The following is a 20,331-nucleotide window of genomic DNA, read 5'->3' on the forward strand; positions in this document are numbered from 1 at the left end:
TTGTCAAGGTTGGGCCATTTGCCTTTCCTACTGACTTTATAGTGCTGGAAAAGGAGGAGCACAATAGTACAACTCTCATTCTAGGAAGACCTTTCCTAGCAACTGGACGAACCCTCATTGAAGTCGAAAAAGGGGAGATAACCCTGTGAGTCAATAATGATAAGTTTAAGTTGAATGCTGTCAAAGCTATGCAGCATCTAGACACACCAAAAGACTGCCTGAGTGCTGATCTTATTGACTCCTTGGTGGAAGAGGTCAATATGACTAAGAGTCTCGAATCAGAGCTAGAGGACATTTTTAAAGACGTTCAGCCTGATCTGGAGGAACCAGAGAGAATAGAAGAACCTCTAAAAACTCCTCAGAAAGAGGATAAGCCTCCTAAACCCAAGCTCAAACCACTACTACCATCGCTGAAATATGTATTTCTGGGAGAAAGTAACACTTTTCCAGTAATCATAAGCTCTGCTTTAAATCCACAGGAAGAGAAAGCACTAATTCAGGTGCTAAGGACACACAAGACAGCTCTTGGGTGGTCCATAAGTGATCTTAAGGGCATTAGCCCAGTAAGATGCATGCACAAGATCCTATTAGAGGATGATGCTAAGCCAGTGGTTCAACCACAGAGGCGGCTAAATCCAGCCATGAAGGAGGTGGTGCAGAAAGAGGTCACTAAGTTACTGGAGGCTGGGATTATTTATCCTATTTCTGATAGCCCCTGGGTGAGCCCTGTCCAAGTTGTCCCCAAGAAGGGAGGCATGATAGTGGTTCATAATGAAAAGAATGAACTGGTTTCTACAAGAACAGTTACAAGGTGGCGTATGTGTATTGACTACAGAAAGCACAATACAACCACCAGGAAGGATCATTTTCCTTTACCATTCATAGACCAGATGCTAGAGAGACTAGCAGGTCATGAATACTACTGTTTTTTGGATGGCTATTCAGGTTACAACTAAATTGCAGAAGATCCTCAGGACCAAGAGAAAACAACATTCACATGTCCTTCTGGAGTATTTACCTACAGAAGGATGCCATTTGGTCTGTGCAATGCACCTGCAACCTTTTAGAGGTGCATGCTCTTTATCTTCTCTGATATGGTAGAGAAATTTCTGGAAGTCTTCATGGATGACTTCTCAGTATTTGGAGACTTATTCAGCTCCTGTCTTGACCATCTAGTACTTGTTCTAAAAAGGTGCCAAAAGACTAACCTGGTTTTAAACTGGGAAAAATGTCACTTTATGGTGACTGAAGGAATTGTCCTTGGGCACAAAATTTCAAATAAGGGAATAGAGGTGGATCAAGCTAAGGTAGAGGTAATTGAAAAATTACCACCACTTGCCAATGTTAAAGCAATCAAAAGCTTTCTGGGGCATGCAGGATTCTATAGGAGATTTATAAAGGATTTTTCAAAAATTGCAAAACCTCTAAGAAATCTGCTAGCTGCTAACACGCCATTTGTCTTTGACACGGAGTGTCTGCAGGCATTTGAAACTCTGAAAGCTAAGCTGGTCACAGCACCAGTTATTTCTGCACCAGACTGGACATTACCATTCGAACTAATGTGTGATGCCAGTGACCATGCCATTGGTGTAGTGTTGGGACAGAGGCATAACAAGCTTTTGCATGTCATTTATTATGCTAGCCGTATTTTAAATGATGCACAGAAAAATTACACAACCATAGAAAAGGAGTTATTTGCAATGGTTTATGCCATTGACAAGTTTAGATCTTATTTAGTAGAATCAAAAGTGATTGTGTACATTGATCATGCTGCTCTGAAATATCTCCTCACAAAGAAGGATTTAAAACCCAGACTCATAAGATGGGTGTTGCTTCTGCAAGAGTTTGATATAGAAATAAGAGATAGATAAGGGACAGAGAACCAAGTAGCAGATCACCTGTCCCGGATAGAACCCATAGCAGGAGCGTCTCTCCCTCCTACTGAGATCTCTGAAACCTTTTCGGATGAGCAACTATTTGCCATTCAGGAAGTACCATGGTTTACAGACATTGCAAACTATAAAGCTGTGAGATTCATACCCAAAGAGTACAGCAAGGTACAAATGAAAAAATTGATTTCTGATGCAAAATACTACTTGTGGGATGAACCATACCTCTTTAAGAGGTGCGCAGACAGAATGATCCATAGATGTGTGCCTAGAGAAGAGGCACAGAAGATCCTATGGCATTGCCATGGATCACAATATGGAGGACATTTCGGAGGTGAGCGAACAGCCACCAAGATTCTCCAGTGTGGCTTCTACTGGCCTACTCTCTATAGAGACTCCCAAGAGTTTGTACGTAACTGTGACAGTTGCGAGAGAGCTGGTAATCTGCCTCACGGTTATGCCATGCCTCAACAAGGGATCTTAGAGATTGAGTTGTTTGATGTATGGGGTATTGACTTCATGGGGCCTTTCCCACCATCATACTCAAACACTTATATTCTGGTGGCAGTAGACTATGTATCTAAATAGGTAGAGGCAATTGCAACACCCACTAATGATACTAAGACAGTGATGAAGTTTCTCCAAAAGCATATCTTCAGCAGGTTCGGTGTCCCTAGGATACTGATCAGCGATGGAGGCACTCATTTCTGCAATAAACAGCTTGACTCTGCTCTGGTCCGATATGGAATTAACCATAAAGTGGCAACTCCATATCATCCACAGACAAATGGGCAGGCTGAAGTCTTAAATAGAGAACTAAAGCAAATCTTGGAGCGGACTATAAATGCCCGTAGAAAGGATTGGGCAAGAGGTCTGGATGATGCTTTGTGGGCATACAGAACAGCATTCAAGACTCCTATAGGGACCTCTCCATACCAGCTTATTTATGGAAAAGCCAGTCATCTGCCAGTGGAATTGGAACACAAGGCCTACTGGGCAACCAGGTTCCTAAACCTTGATACTAAGTTGGCTGGAGAAAGGAGATTACTCCAGTTGAATGAGCTGGAAGAAATTAGACTCAATGCTTTTAAAAACGCCAAAATTTATAAGGAGAAAGCAAAAATATGGCATGACAAAAGGCTGTCATCTAGAGTCTTTAAGACAAGACAGAAGGTCCTGCTGTTTAACTCTAGACTCAGATTGTTCACCGGGAAATTGAAATCCCGGTGGAGGGGCCCATATGTGATTACAAGTGTGTCACCATATGGCTATGTAGAGCTTCAAGATATTGATTTAGACAAAAAGTTCATTGTTACTGGACAAAGAATCAAACATTATCTTGAAGGCAATGTTGAGCAAGAATGGTCAAAGCTGAGACTAAGTTAAAAGCTCAGTAAAGTCTAGCTAAAGACGGTAAAGAAGCGCTTGCTGGGAGGCAACCCAGCCATTATCAACAATTAGATGTTTGTAACAGTTAGATAAGTCTTTTTAATTTTGTTTTCCTTGTTAATTAATATATTTTTAGTGAATAAGTCAGGAAAATGGAGGTTCACGACATAAAGCAGAGAAATCACAGAGAAAAGGGGCTTACTGGCGTCAAAACACCAGTAAAGAGGCAATCTGGGCGTTAAACGCCAGAATGGCTACCATTCTGGGCATTTAACGCCAGTAAAGGTATCATTCTGGGTGTTAAACGCCAGAATAGGCAGCATCCTAGGTGTTTAACGCCAGAATTGGCAGCATTCTGGGCGTTCAAAAAAATTCCCAGTGAAGAAGGATTTCTGGCGTTTAACGCCAGCCAGGTACCCTGGTTGGGCGTTAAACGCCCAAAATGGCCACCAGATGGGCGTTAAACGCCAGAACAGCTAGGGGAGAGGTAATTTCATTTTCTATTCAATTTTTTTCAAATTTTCATGTTTTAATTCAAAATTTTCTGCATCAAATTAGCACAAACATTCATTTTTCAAGTTCCATTCTCAAAAATTAATAATCTCATAAAATCTTTTTTATTCTTCTCCAATTCTTTTCTTCTTTTTCAAATATTCATTCACCTCAAAATTTTTTAAATTCATATTATCTTTTATTTTCTAGAAGCTTAAACAAAAATTCAGATTTAATTTCCTCATATCTTTTTCCTATCTTTTAAATTTTTGAAAAGAATCTCATCTTTTTCATATCATGTTTATCTTTTACCAATCATATCTTTCAATCGTATCTTTTCCTATAATTTTGAAACCATTCCCTCCCTCCCCTCTATTTATACATTCGGCCATCCCCCTTCCTCCATCATTCGAATCCTTCTCTCCATCTATTCATCTTCTTTCTTTACTTTTGCTTGAGGACAAGCAAACCTCTAAGTTTGGTGTGATTTTTCGTGATCACTGACCAAGATCATGGCCCCTAAAGGAAAACAAACCACTACAAGAGGAAAGAAAGAAAACAATCCAAAACCACAATGGATGCATGAGAGGTTTTGCACCAAAGAACATGCAGATCATTACTTCAAAATTATGTGCAGAAGATCAGTGATCCCAGAAGTCAAGTTCGATCTGAAAGAAGACGAATATCCGGAGATCCAAGAGCAGATTCGAAACAGAGGCTGGGAAATTCTAGCTAATCCTGAGATGAATGTGGGAAGAAACATGATCCAGGAATTTTGTGCAAATCTGTGGCTGACAGATAAGCAAATAATAGAGGGAACTGCCTTCCATACTTTTTGAACCATGGTCAGAGGGAAGATTATCTACTTCCATCTTGACAAAGTGAGAGAAGTCCTCAAACTTCCTCAACTACAGGATGATCTAGAATCCTTTAATAGGAGAATGGCTAAAGATAAAAAGTTGGATCAAGTTCTAGAGGACATATGCCTCCCTGGAACCAAGTGGATAACCAATTCAAAAGGTGTCCCAAACCAACTGAAGAGAGGAGACCTCAAGCCAGTTGCTAGGGGCTGGCTGGATTTCATTGGGCGATCTATACTTCCCACCAGCAACCGCTCTGAAGTCACTGTCAAAAGAGCAGTGATGATCCACTTATTATGCTGGGAAAAGAAGTGGAGGTTCATCAATTAATTCCTTGTGAAATTTACTTATTTGCAAACAAGGAATCCACTGAGGCCAAATTGGCTTACCCAAGCTTGATCAATCTGTTATGTAAGGACGCAGGAGTACAGATAGGCATGGATGAGTATATCTCAGTTGAACACCCAATCACCAAAAGGGTAATGGATGGACCTCAAGTTCAGGACAACCTCATCAAGAGGAGGGCTCATGAGCTCCTTCCAGAAATTCCTCAATTTGACTATTGGGCCCGCTTAGAAGCATCTTTCAACAAGCTGCAAGAATCTATGGATCAACTCAAAGAAGTGCAGCAGAATCAGAACAGCATGCTCTGCAAACTGCTCAGAGAACAAGAAAAGCAAAGGCGTGAGTTACAGGAACTAAAGCGCCAGAAGCTGATCCTTGAAGAGCCAGGCGTCCCACATATTGAAGGAGCACCTATCCCTCAAAATCAAGGTTGTTGAGTCCTAACTATGTGATAACTCTTATTATTAGAAACCTATTTTAAGAGTCACGTAAGCATTAGTATTAGAGTCATTTATTTTTATGTCTTTAATTTCCTTTCGTTTATTATTATTTGTCTGCTTTTATGTTTATTTTATGTTTTATTTTTATTTCATGATCAATAAAGTTTAGAGTCTATGTCTTAAAGCTATGAATATCCTATAAATCCTCCACCTTTCTTAAATGAAAAATGTTTTCTGAAAAAGAAACAGAAGTACATGAATTTCGAATTATATCTTTAAAATAATCTAATTATTTTGATGTGGTGGCAATACTTTTTGTTTCTTGAATGAATGCTTGAACAGTGCATATTTTTGACATTGTTGTTTATGACTGTTAAAATTGTTGGCTCTTGAAAGAATAATGAAAAAGAGAAATGTTATTGACAATCTGAAAAGTCATAAAATTGATTCTTGAAGTAAGAAAAAGTAGTGAACAACAAAGGCTTGCGAAAAAAAAAGGCCGAAAAAAATTTTAAGAAAAAAAAGAAAGAAAAATAAAAAGCAAGCAGAAAAAGCCAATAGCCCTTTAAACCAAAAGGCAAGGGTAAAAAGGATCCAAGGCTTTGAGCATTAATGGATAGGAGGGCCCAAAGGAATAAAATCCTGGCCTAAGCGGCTAAATCAAGCTGTCCCTAACCATGTGCTTGTGGCGTGAAGGTGTCAACTGAAAAGCTTGAGTCTGAGCGGTTAAAGTCGTGGTCCAAAGCAAAAAGAGTGTGCTTAAGAGCTCTGCGCACCTCTAACTGGGGACTCTAGCAAAGCTTAGTCACAATCTGAAAACGTTCACCCAGTTATGTGTCTGTGGCATTTATGTATCCGATAGTAATACTGGAAAACAAAATGCTTAGGGTCACGGCCAAGACTCATAAAGTAGCTGTGTTCAAGAATCAACATACTGAACTAGGAGAATCAATAACACTATCAGAATTCTGAGTTCCTATAGATGTCAATCATTCAGAACTTCAAAGGATAAAGTGAGATGCCAAAACTGTTCAGAAGCAAAAAGCCACTAGCCCCGCTCATCTAATTGGAAAGCAGTGCAACATGGATCTAGCCAAGGCAGGTGAAGCTAGGAAGCTACAATTAGAGGAGCTGGAATGCTTGAGGAATGAGTCATATGAGAATGCCCGAATCTACAAGGAAAAGACTAAAGCATTCCATGACCATCACATTCGGAAGAAGGACTTTCAAGATGGAGATGAAGTCCTCCTCTACAACTCAAGGCTCCGATTTATGCCTGGCAAGCTCCGCTCTAGATGGGAAGGACCTTTCAAGGTGAAGGAGATGAAGCCCTACAGAGTGGTGGAATTGTTTGATCCCAAAGGTGAAGCGACTTTTAAGGTGAATGGACATAGAGTGAAGAAGTATCTTGGTTGGAAGCCTCCAAGAGAGCTAGAGGTGTACATATTGAAGGATGCACCAAGAAGAGAGGAAGCTTAAGAAAAGGACCGTCCAACTTAAGGACGTTAAAGAAAAGTGCTTGGTGGGAGGCACCCCACCATGGTAAGATCTTCCTTGTTTATACCATCTTCTTAGTATTTTTAGTTTCTTGTGAATTTTAGGATCTTTTGATGATTGATTGAGTGCATAGGAATGTTAGTTTTGCTGATTTTATTGGGTAGGAAGAATGTTCTTGTAGATAGGGTGTGCAAAAGTGAAGAAAACAAAAATTTGTTCTTTGAAAAAGGGCACCGACACGCCAGCGCATAGTACGCGCGCGCGCCGGTAGCAAATCCCCACTCTTGGGCCAAATACCCGAGAGTTATGCCCACTTTGTGCCCAACTCGCGCCAGGCACTCACGCGTCCGCGTACATGCCGCCTGCGCGCACTCTGGCAATTTAACCATCGACGCGCTAGCGCACAGTGCGCGTGCGCGCCAATGGCGAATATGACTTCTCTGGTACAAAAACCAGAGAGTTATGCCATAATTGGGCCAACCTTGTGCCAAAACCCACGCGTCCGCGCGTAGTGCGTGTCCGCGCTAGTGGCGAAACACCTCAAGCACGAGTCCGCGCAGGGTGCGCGCCCACTCGCCTACCTCTCTGACTCAGTCTGGTACAAAAAACCAGAGACTTGTGCTAACTTTGTGCCACTTTTGTGCCTGAGGCACAACCTCTCTTGCCCGCGCGTGCCACTGACGCGCCCGCGCCATCTGCTAGCACTTTCACCGACGCGCTAGCCCACCTTGCGTAATGGTGCACGAATTGTGAATCACACTTTTCACAACTCGTACCACTAACCAGCAAGTGCACTGGGTCGTCTAAGTAATACCTTACGTGAGTAAGGGTCGAATCCCACAGAGATTGTTGGTTTGAAGCAATCTATGGTTATCTTGTAAATCTTAGTCAGGAGGTCAATTATATTTATCAGTTTGAATTGCGAAAAGTAAAAGAGCATGGATTAAATACTTGTTCTGCAGTAATGGAGAATATGTTGGTGTTTTGGAGATGCTTTGTCTTCTGAATCTCTACTTTCTCCCTGTCTTCTTCTTCACGCACGCAAGGTTCCTCCTATGGCAAGCTGTGTGTTGGTGGATCACCGTTGTCAATGGCTACTATCCGTCCTCTCAGTGAAAAAGGTCCAGGTGCGCTGTCACCGCACGGCTAATCATCTGTCGATTCCCACTCATGCTGGAATAGGATCCATTGATCCTTTTAAGTCTGTCACTATGCCCAGCCCTTGTGAGTTTGAAGCTCGTCACAGTCATTCAATCCCTGAATCCTACTCGGAATACCACAGACAAGATTTAGACTTTCCGGATTCTCATGAATTCTGCCAATGGATTCTAGCTTATACCACGAAGGTAGAACGGAGGTGGTTGTCAGGCACGCGTTCATAGGTTGAGGATGACGATGAGTGTCACGGATCATCACATCCATCATATTGAAGTGCGAATAAACATCTTAGATAGAAACAAGCGTATTTGAATAAAAAATAGAAATAGTTGCATTAATTCATCGAAACACAGCAGAGCTCCTCAACCCCAACAATAGAGTTCAGAGACTCATGCCGTCAAAGAGTACAAAGTTCAGATCTAAAATGTCATGAGGTGCGAAATAGACCTCTAAAAGTTGTTTAAATAATAAACTAGTAACCTAGGTTTACAGAAAATGACTAAACTATGATAGATGGTGCAGAAATCCACTTTTCGGGCCCACTTGGTGTGTGCTGGGGCTGAGACTTAAGCTTCTCACGTGCCTAGGCTGTTTCTGGAGTTGAACGCCAGGTCGTAACCTGTTTCTGGCGTTCAACTCCCATTTGTAACCTGTTTCTGGCGTTTGACGCCAGACTGCAACATGGAACTGGCGTTGAACGCCAGTTTACATCATCTATCCTTGAGCAAAGTATGAACTATTATATATTTCTGAAAAGCCCTGGATGTCTACTTTTCAATGCAATTGAGATCGCGCCATTTGGAGTTCTGTAGCTCTAGAAAATCCATTTTGAGTGCAGGGAGGTCAGAATCCAACAGCATCAGCAGTCCTTTTTCAGCCTGAATCAGATTTTTGCTCAGCTCCCTCAATTTCAGCCAGAAAATACCTGAAATTATAGAAAAATACACAAACTCATAGTAAAGTCCAGAATTGTGATTTTTATTTAAAAACTAATAGAAATATAATAAAAACTAACTAAATTACATTGAAAACATACTAAAAACAGTGCCAAAAAGCGTATAAATTATCCGCTCACCACAACACCAAACTTAAATTGTTGCTTGTCCCCAAGCAACTGAAATTCAAATAGGATGAAAAGAAGATAATATACTATAAATTCCAAAATATCAATGAAACTTAGCTCCAATCAGATGAGCGGGACTTGTAGCTTTTTGCCTCTTGAATAGTTTTGGCGTCTCGCTTTATCCATTGAGGTTCAGAATGATTGGCATCTATAGGAACTCAGAATTCAGATAGTGTTATTGATTCTCCTAGTTCAGTATGTTGATTCTTGAACACAGCTACTTTATGAGTCTTGGCCGTGGTCCTGAGCACTTTGTTTTCCAGTATTACCACCGGATACATAAATGCCACAGACACATAACTAGGTGAACCCTTTCAGATTGTGACTCAGCTTTGCTAAAGTCCCCAATTAGAGGTGTCCAGGGTTCTTAAGCACACTCTTCTTTTTCTTTGGACCTTGACTTTAACCGCTCAGTCTCAAGTTTTCACTTGACACCTTCACGCCACAACACATGGTTAGGGACAGCTTGGTTTAGCCGCTTAGGCCAGGATTTTATTCCTTTAGGCCCTCCTATCCACTAATGCTCAAAGCCTTGGATCCTTTTTATTTACCCTTGCCTTTTGGTTTTAAGGGCTATTGGCTTTTTGCTCTTGCCTTTTGGTTTAAAGAGCTTTTGGCTTTTTCTGCTTGCTTTTTCTTCTCTCTTTTTTTTTTGCAAGCTTTTGTATTCACTGCTTTTTCTTGCTTCAAGAATCATTTTTATGATTTTTCAGATCATCAAATAACATGTCTCCTTTTTCCTTATTCTTCAAGAGCCAACATATTTAACATTCATGAACATCAACTTCAAAAGACATATGCACTGTTCAAGCATTGATTCAGAAAACAAAAAGTATTATCACCACATCAAAATAATTAAACTAGTTTCAAGGATGAATTTGAAACCATGTACTTCTTGTTCTTTTGTAATTAAAACATTTTTTATTTAAGAACGGTGATGGATTCATAGGATATTCAAGACTTTAAGGCATAGACTCTAATTTTCATTTATTATTTAATAAAAATAATATAAATTAGGCATAAAAGAAGACACTTAATAATAAAAGACAGGAAATTAAAGACATAAAAATAAATGACTCTAACTCTAATACTCATATACTTTTAACATAGATAAACGGTTATCTCAGAGTTAGGACTCAACAACCTTTATTTTGGGAGGTAGATGCCTCTTTAGCCTGTGGAGTGCTTGGCCCTTCAAGAGACAGCTTCTGGCGCTTCAGTTCCTTTATGTCACGCCCCTGCTCTTCTTGTTCTTTAAGCAGTTTGCATAGCATGCTGTTTTGATTTTGCTGTTCTTCCTTCAGTTGATCCACAGCTTCTTGCAACTTGGTGACAGATGCTTCTAGGCACTCCCAGTATTCAATTTGAGGGATTTCTGGGAGGAGCTCCTCTACTTTTCTCTTGATGGGGTTGTCCTGCACTTGTAGTCCTTCCATAGACTTTTTGGTGATTGGTTGTTCAACTGAGATATACTTATCTACTCCCATTTTTATTCCAGCATCTTTACATAGCAGAGAGACTAAGCTTGGATAAGCCAATTTGGCATCTTTGGAGTTCTTGTTTGCAATTTTGTAGAGCTCACAAGCAATCAGCTGATGAACTTCCACTTCTTTTCCTAGAATAATGCAATGAATCATCACTGCTCTTCTGATGGTGACCTCAGAGCGGTTGCTGGTGGGCAGTATAGAGCGCCCAATGTAGTCCAGCCAGCCTCTGGCAATTGGTTTGAGATCTCCTCTCTTGAGTTGGTTCGGGGCACCCTTTGTGTTGGTTGTCCACTTGGCTCCAAAGAGGCATATGTCCTCTAAGATTTTGTCCAATCCCAGGTTCGATCTCATCATTCTGCTATTGAAGGAATCTGGGTCATCTTGCAGTTGAGGCAACTTGAAGATTTCCCTTATTTTGTCAGGGTGGGCGTGAACAACCTTCCCTCTGACCAGAGTTCTATAGTCATAGAATGCGGTTCCAGCAATTCTCTGCCTGTCCGTCTGCCATAGATTAGCATAGAATTTCTGAACCATGTTTCTTCCCACCTTTGTTTCAGGATTAGCTAGGACTTCCCAGCTCCTGTTTCGAATTTGCTCTTGGATCTCCGGATATTCATCTTCTTTCAGATCGAATTTAACTTCTGGGATCACCGATATTCATCACCAGATATTCATCTTCTTGCCTCTTGAGTGGGTTTGTTTTTCCTTAGGAGCCATGGTCTTAGTGGATATTGGCTTAGTGATCATGGATAAACACACCAAACTTAGAGGTTTGCTTGTCCTCAAGCAAAAGAAAAGAAAGGAGAGGGAAAGAGGGAGAGCCAAGCACAACTTGTGGAGAAGAAGAGGAGGCCGAATGAGGATTTAAAGGGAAAAAGGGTGGGTGGGTTCGAAAATTTAGAAGGAGATATGATAGAAGATATGATTTGTAAAAGATAAGTATAATAGGAAAAAGATATGATTTAAAGATATGAAAGATATTTGAAAAAGATAAATCTGAATTTTGAAAAAGATGATGTGAAGATTTGAAAAAGATATTGATGATTTGAAAAGATTTTGGAGTGAAAAGAGATAGCTTTATTTTGAAAAGGATTTGAGAAAGGATTTATTAATTAAGATACATTTGATTTTTTTGAAATTAGGGTTTTTAGAAATTAGGGTTTGTGACATGTTTGTGCAAGAAATTATGAATTGAAACATAAAAAATGGAAAAAAATTTGAATTGAAAACAAAATTGCCTACTCCCCACATTCCTGGCGTTAAACGCCCAACTGCTGCATGTTTTGGGCGTTTAACGCCCAGTTAGTGCTTGGTCAGGGCGTTTAACGCCCAGCTGTTGCTTCTAGCTGGCGTTAAACGCCCGAAACCCCTTTGTCACTGGGTGTTTTTCTGAATGCCCAGGATGCTGTCAATCTGGCGTTAAACGCCCAGAAGCTGCTTCTTTCTGGCGTTTAATGCCCAGATGGCTATCATTACTGGCGTTAAACGCCCAGTAGATGCTCCTTTTGGGCGTTTAATGCCCAGTTGTGCCTCTTACTGGCGTTTTTTAGCCAGTGAGCTCTTTTTCTCTGTTTTGTGTGCTGAATCCTTCTGTAACTCTGTGAATCTCTGCAATTGACTCTTTACCTTATTAACAGTAAACTTTATATAAACAAATAAAATCAAGAATAGGGCAAAATAACAGAAAAAGTTTTCCCAATGGCTGGGTTGCCTCCCAGCAAGCGCTTCTTTATTGTCTTTAGCTGGACCTTGCGGAGTTTTTTTTTTAATCTAGCCTCACCCTTGAGCACTCTTACTCAACATTGCCTTCAAGATAGTGTTTGATTCTCTGTTCATTAACAATGAACTTCTTATCAGAATCAATGTCTTGAAGCTCCACATAACCATATGGTGATACACTTGTAATCACATATGGTCCCCTCCACCGGGATTTCAGTTTCCCAAGGAATAGCCTGAGCCTAGAGCTAAACAACAGAACCTTTTGTCCTGGTTCAAAGATTCTTGATGACAGCTTTCTGTCATGCCACCTCTTTTATTTCTCCTTATAAAGCTTGGCATTTTCGAAAGTAGTGAGTCTTAATTCCTCTAGCTCATTTAGCTAGAGTAATCTTTTTTCTCCGGCTAATTTGGCATCAAAGTTCAAGAATCTGGTTGCCCAGTAGGCCTTATGTTCCAGTTCCACGGGCAGATGACAGGCCTTACCATACAAAAGCTGGTATGGAGAGGTCCCTATAGGAGTCTTGAATGCTGTTCTGTAAGCCCACAGAGCATCATCCAAGTTTCTTGCCCAATCCTTTCTACGGGCACTTACAGTCTGTTCCAGGATTCTCTTTAGTTCTCTATTAGAGACTTCAGCTTGCCCATTTGTCTATGGGTGATATGGAGTGGCCACCTTGTGGCTAATCCCATACCAGACTATGGCAGAGTAAAGCTGTTTGTTGCAGAAGTGAGTGCCCCCATCACTGATTAGTACTCTAGGGACACCAAACCTACTGAAGATATGTTTCTGGAGGAACTTCAGCACTGTCTTAGTATCATTAGTGGGTGTGGCAATGGCCTCTACCCATTTTGATACATAATCGACTGCCATCAGAATATAAGTGTTTGAGTATGATGGTGGCAAAGGTCCCATGAAGTCAATCCCCCATACATCAAACAACTCAATCTCCAAGATCCCTTGTTGAGGCATGGCGTAACGATGAGGCAGATTACCAGCTCTTTGGCAGCTGTCACAGTTACGTACAAACTCTCGGAAATCTCTATAAAGGGTAGGCCAGTAGAAGCCACATTGGAGGACCTTGGTGGCTGTTCGCTCACCTCCGAAATGGCCTCCATATTGTGATCCATGGCAATGCCATAAGATCTTCTGTGCTTCTTCTCTAGGCACACACCTATGGATTATTCTGTCTGCACAGCTCTTAAAGAGATAGGGTTCATCCCACAAGTAGTACTTTGCATCAGTAATTAATTTTTTCTTTTGTTGCCTGCTGTACTCCTTGGGTATGAACCTTGCCGCTTTATAGTTTGCAATGTCTGCAAACCATGGTATTTCCTGAATGGCGAATAAATGCTCATCCGGAAAGTTTTCAGAGATCTCAAAAGAGGGGGGGACGCCCCTTCTATTGGCTCTATTCGGGACAGATGATCAGCCACTTGGTTCTCTGTCCCTTTTCTGTCTCTTATTTCTATATCAAACTCTTGTAGAAGCAACACCCATCTTATGAGCCTGGGTTTTGAATCCTGCTTTGTGAGTAGATATTTAAGAGCTGCATGGTCAGTGTACACAATCACTTTTGATCCTACTAAGTAGAACGGAGGTGGTTGTCAGGCACGCATTCATAGGTTGAGGATGACGATGAGTGTCACGGATCATCACATCCATCATATTGAAGTGCGGATAAACATCTTAGATAGAAACAAGCGTGTTTGAATAGAAAACAGAAATAGTTACATTAATTCATCGAAACACAGCAGAGCTCCTCACCCCCAACAATGGAGTTCAGAGACTCATGCCGTTAAAGAGTACAAAGTTCAGATCTAAAATGTCATGAGGTGTGAAATCGACCTCTAAAAGTTGTTTAAATACTAAACCAGTAACCTAGGTTTACAGAAAATGACTAAACTATGATAGATGGTGCAGAAATCCACTTCTGGGGCCCACTTGGTGTGTGCTGGGCTGAGACTTAAGCTTCTCACGTGCCTAGGCTGTTTCTGGAGTTGAACGCCAGGTTGTAACCTGTTTCTGGCGTTCAACTCCCATTTGTAACCTGTTTCTGACGTTTGACGCCAGACTGCAACATGGAACTGGCGTTGAACGCTAGTTTACATCGTCTATCCTTGAGCAAAGTATGAACTATTATATATTTCTGGAAAGCCTTGGATGTCTACTTTCAACGCAATTGAGAGCGCGCCATTTGGAGTTCTGTAGCTCCAGAAAATCCATTTCGAGTGCAGGGAGGTCAGAATCCTACAGCATCAGCAGTCCTTTTTCAGCCTGAATCAGATTTTTGCTCAGCTCCCTCAATTTCAGCCAGAAAATACCTGAAATTACAGAAAAATACAGAAACTCATAGTAAAGTCCAGAATTGTGATTTTTATTTAAAAACTAATAGAAATATAATAAAAACTAACTAAATTACATTGAAAACATACTAAAAATAGTGCCAAAAAGCGTATAAATTATCCGCTAATCACGCGTGCGCGCCGGTTGCGCGAGTCAATTTAAGGCCTTCGCGCCTTGCCCTGTTTTCCTTTCTCTCAATCCCTTCTCTCCTTTAGTTTCTTTCTCTTCTCAATCCATCATTTTCCTTCTCTTCTTCTTCTTCTTCCACAATCCACCACCATTGTCTCCGGCCACTCACCAGTGACAACCACTCTTTCCGGTAGCACTACACTTCTCCTATTTTCCCTCTCATCCTCACAAAAGAAGGTTCAACTTTGTTCCTTCATACTCATCAAGGTTTTGTTTCTCCCTTTCCTTTACTTCCGTTTTCCCTTACCTTATTTCTTCTAGTTAGTTACTTCTTATTGCTTTACTTTAGTCTCTCTTTTACTTGCATGACGATGTTTCTTGCTTTTTGTTTGCTTATTTTCCTTTTCTTTTCTTTATTTCTCCATGGATGTTGAATTTGAGCTTAATTTGCATTACTAGATCTTTTGTCATTCTTTCTCTAACTTTTACCATTGTGTGATGTCTATGTGATGATTGATGTTCCATTTTGGGCTTTGAATTGGTTTAGTATCTCATAATTGCTCATTGCTTGATTATTGCACGCTAAGTGTTCGAGGAAATGCACTTATACCATTTTGGCTCAAATTAGCCATATATTTCTCCATTTGGTGCTCCTTCCTCATTCACTTGCTTTCTCTTGAATGCATTGAGTCTAACTTGTGTGCTTAGAGTTGATACTTGCCAATTAGATATCATTGAACATGACTTGCTTTTTATTATGGATGCTTGAGACTACTCTTCTTATGCCATTGCATGTATTACTCCCTCTTGCATCCCATGCCAAGTGTTATGACCCTTGCTTTTACATCTATCACGGGCATTACAATTCACTTGCATGTCTTTTGTCAAATTGATTCTTAGGTTTAATGTTTTCCTTCTTTCTCTCCCTTTTTAGGATGGCCACCAAGAAAGGCAAGGAGATAGCTCCAAGGAAACCGGCCGCAAAGAGGCACCCCAAAAATCAAATTCTAAGGCGCGTTCTTCAATAGGAGCCAAACCCCCATCTAAGAAAGGAAAGACACCCGCTCCTATTGATGCGAATGACAAGAGCAAACTGGCGAAAGATTCTTCAAGGTTCCCTAACCGCTTCTGTGAACTTATGTTCCCCTCCATAGCGGTAAGGAACTATCACCCCGAGCATCTACTCGCTCCGCCGGACAAGGTTGCTCCTTATATTTTGCCCCGCATTGAACAGCGAGGATGGGAGTTTCTTTTGTGAAAACCAAGAGAAATCAACCTCTCTTGGGTGGAAGAACTTTATACCAACTACCATCTTCCCTCTCTTCAATCAGTGTACATGCGCCGGAAGCAAGTCTCAGTTTCAGAAGAGGCTATTCAGCAAGTGCTTAATGTCCTACCAGTGCCAAGTGACATGGATGGCTACCAAGAAGTCTTACGTCAGTGTGAGAAGTATGGATTCAACTGGGACTCGATTCTCTGAGTCATTGTTGAACCAGAAGGATTTTGGATCCATGGTCGACTCCGAATGAGGCCCAAGAGCATTGACGCTCGCTTCCTCACTGTGGAAGCTAGAGCTTGGGCCCAAATCCTATCCCACTATGTGCTGCCTAGCACCCACAAGTCGTCCATCACGGTGGACCTTGCCTTGCTTGTTTGGTGTGTTCTCACGGAGAAGCCGGTGAACATTCCGCCTCTTGTCAAACAAGCGATGAGTCAAGTTCACGACTGGGGTGATTTGCCATTTCCAGCATTGGTGTCTGACTTAGTTGCTGCTGCGGGTGTTTCTTGGGAAGCCAAGGATAAGAATATTATGTTTCCGGCTAAGGGCGATGTGGTCCCAAGCGGAAAATACCTACACCTTCCCATGAACAAACCAAGCCTCGACATGGCCCCGCCACTTCTTTTTCCTTCTAGCTCATCATCACCACCACTGAGATCCACACATCAAAGGATAGAAGATCTTCATCGGAAGCTTGATAGATATGAGCGGCGCAACCACCGCCGATATACTTACATCAAGACGCTTCTGGGTTTTGTTACCCCTAGCATGGAGGAACCCAAAATTTTCACATCCAACTCAAACCCGAGTGATGGGAGCTCTAATGAAGGGGATAGTGAAGGCTCCGGTCCCGACCGTCCCTTGCGTATCATTCGTAGCACGGAGGACCGTGCTAATTTCTAAAGTGTGGGGAGATCGTCCGACCGATCTCCATGGGTAACGTTCTCTTCCCCTCAATACCCATGGATTTATTTTTCTTTTTATATATTGCATGAGTAGTTAGTCTTGCTTGTAAATACTCTTTGCATGATAGTTAGTTTCTATAGAGTTACTTGGTCAAAACAATAACTTTCTTTCCAAGAAACTGTGTTCTGGGTGACCTACCAAAAATTCTGAAAATTTTTGCAGTAAACTTGCTTTAAGAATGTATTTTGGAACATAGTAATTGAGCTAAGGACACAAGCATGAAAGTTTTGAGCCTATTGCATGGTTACATCTTTTAACCATTATTTCCATTCTTGTGTGCATATCTCTCTCTCTATGAGTGTGATCCTTGCTTTGTCTGATTCTATATGTTCATTGCTTTGTGTATGAATACATTTACATGATTGAGGTCATCAATTCAATAGTCACTTTTCCCAAATAGCCTTAACCCTTATATCTACCATTGCTAACCAATTTTGAGCTTTTGATAAACCCTTTTGTTCTTAAATAGAGCACATCAACAACCCTAAGTGAAAAACCATGAATGTCCCTGAATTTGAATCCTTGATTGGCTTAGGTAAGTTAGGATGTGTGACATTCAATTAGGAGGGTATACTTGGGAAATTCGGGTAGATATGTAGGTATATAATTGTAGTGCAATTGAAAAATTCTAGGATTATGGGAACATGCTCATGTGGCAGATGATTAAATTGTATGCATTGACGCTTGGGTTTACAAAGAAACCCCAAGAAAGGAGGATGCTTAAAAAAAAAAAAGAGAAGAAAGAAAGCAATGAAAGGGACAAAGACACCAGGAGATAGAGTAATAAAAACAATGCATATGGGTGTGAATTGAAAAGAATGCATGAGTATACAAAAAAGGGTAAAATTCAAGGGTAGCTAGGAATATATTGTAGTTGTATAGGTTGTTCTATGTGTCTAGTGGATCCTAGGTTGATCAACAACTCAAATTTTAAACCCACTTGACCATATACATCCTTACCTTCACCCTAGCCCCGTTACAACCCATGAATAAGACCTCATGATACTTGTAAGCATGCATTAAGTAATTGTTGATTGTTAGATGAAAGACAAATCTTGGAAAGCATGATTAGGAGGAGATTGAGTGACGAACCCTAGACACTTGAGCGAATAGAGCAGATACACTTCCGGTGAGGGTTCGATGCTCAATGCTTGTTCCCGGCTTTCACAAGCGTTCGTTCAGCAAATCATATGCACTCTTTAGTGATATTCAATTTGGTAGGATTCATGAATTGCATACTATTTTCACCCTATATGCTCACATGTATTCTTGAAGGATAGATTTACTCTTGACCAAGTATATAGATGATTTTACATTAGTTGCATGCATCCACTTAGGTAGTTTGCATTTCATAAACCCTTTCTCACCATGATCTTTGGTCTTTTTATTTTAAGCATGAGGACATGCTTGGTTTAAGTGTGGGGAGATTTGATAAACCCTGATTTTGTGGTTTATCTTGTGCTTATTTTGAGGGATTTTATCAATATTTCTCACACTTATTCGCAAGAAATGCATGGTTTTGTGTTCACTTCCCAATATTGCTCTATGATGTAAAACATGCTTATTTTGCCTTAAAATTGCCATATTTTAATCCTCTTCTATTGCCATTCGATGCCGTGATGTATTTGTTGAGTAATTTCAGGAATTATAGGGTAGAAATGACTTAGAAGAGAGGGAGAAAGCATGTACAAAAGGGAGGAACATGAAGAATTAAGATCTTGGGAAAAGTAGCATCGGTGCGCTCGCGCACTCCACGCGCACGCGTGGATGGGATTGGCTGGAAGCGGCGCGCAAGGATGGACGCATCCGCGTGAATCAGGAGATTCTTATTGACGCACACGCGCACGCATGGCGCGCACGCGTGGAAGGCTTCACGTGACCTCATTAAGGGAAATCGTGCCTGGCGATTTCTGAGGCTCATTAGGCCCAATTTCAAGCTGTTTCTGCATGGAAAAAGACCCAAGGATGCTAGGGGAAAGAGGGAGATCACTCATTTTACACTAGGACATAATTTTTTGCTAGTTTTTGGTTCTTTGGTTATTCTAGAGGGAGAAACCCTTGTTCCTCTCTAGATCTAGTTTTAATTTGATCTTCCCTTGTTGATTTGCAACTTGGATCTTGTTAATTACTAGTTTTAATTGTTCAATTTGAATTTCTTGTTACAATTTTGCTTATATCTTGTGATAGTTTATGAATTCTTGTCAATTATCATTTTATACCCATTTCATGAATGTTGTGAATCTTGACTTGTTGATGTTACATTGATGATTTCTATGCTTAGCTTTGTTGTCTGGATGATTACATGTTGATAATTGTTAGTGGGTATTTGTAGAACTCAATTTAATTGCTATTTTGAACATGTCTTTTGTTAGGGCTTACCAAGTGTTTGATAAATTGTTTACTTTGATTATGGAGTAGTTCTTTTTCACTCTTGGCCTAGGTCAAGGGAATTGGGTAAACTTGAGTCATTGGGTCTAATGGATTTGATGATTTGGGAGCCCTAGGTGGTCAATTTGATACTCATTGATGCCAACCCACTACTAATCTAATTAGTAGGTAGGTTGGGACTTATGGGTTGATGTGATCAGGGCCATTTGACGTACTTCAAGTCTAGGAGTAGATATCACGTACTTAAGACTTTGAGAGTAGACTTAATGAGCTTGGTTCCTTATAATTGTCAAGGTATAGTTGTTAGACAAGGATGGTGATCCCAATTCCTGAGCCTAGCCAAGAGTTACCTTTATTATTCATACTTGAAAATCAACTTTCTCAACCAATTGCTTTAGTTGTAGTTTCTTGTTTGGGTTACAATAGAATTAAGTGGAATGTTGTTTATTCATTTAAGGTGCTTATGTTTTGCTTAGTTGATTGAATTAATTGTTGCATTTTAAGATTACTTGTTTGTTAAGATTCCCATTTATCTTCATGCTTATAACTCACAACCCCGGATTTCTAACCAATGTCGAAGCACATGATTGCCCATTCCTTGTGAGATGATCCGAGGTTTGAATACTTCGGTTATTTCTATTGGGGTTGAACTTGTGACAACCAAATCCCTCTTCTAAATTTGACCCCCGAGGATTGTTGTTGGTAGAGCTATACTTACAACGCGGTTTTCTTAAGGAGAATCTTTACCAATACACCCTTGGCGCTTGTGTGTCAAAGAGAAACAGTAATACTTTTATTAATTCATAATACTCATCAGGGCTCCTCC

The sequence above is a fragment of the Arachis ipaensis genome, chromosome B3 (genome assembly GCF_059453495.1).
Source record: "Arachis ipaensis isolate K30076 ecotype BB chromosome B3, ASM5945349v1, whole genome shotgun sequence".
In the NCBI taxonomy this organism is placed as follows: domain Eukaryota; kingdom Viridiplantae; phylum Streptophyta; class Magnoliopsida; order Fabales; family Fabaceae; genus Arachis; species Arachis ipaensis.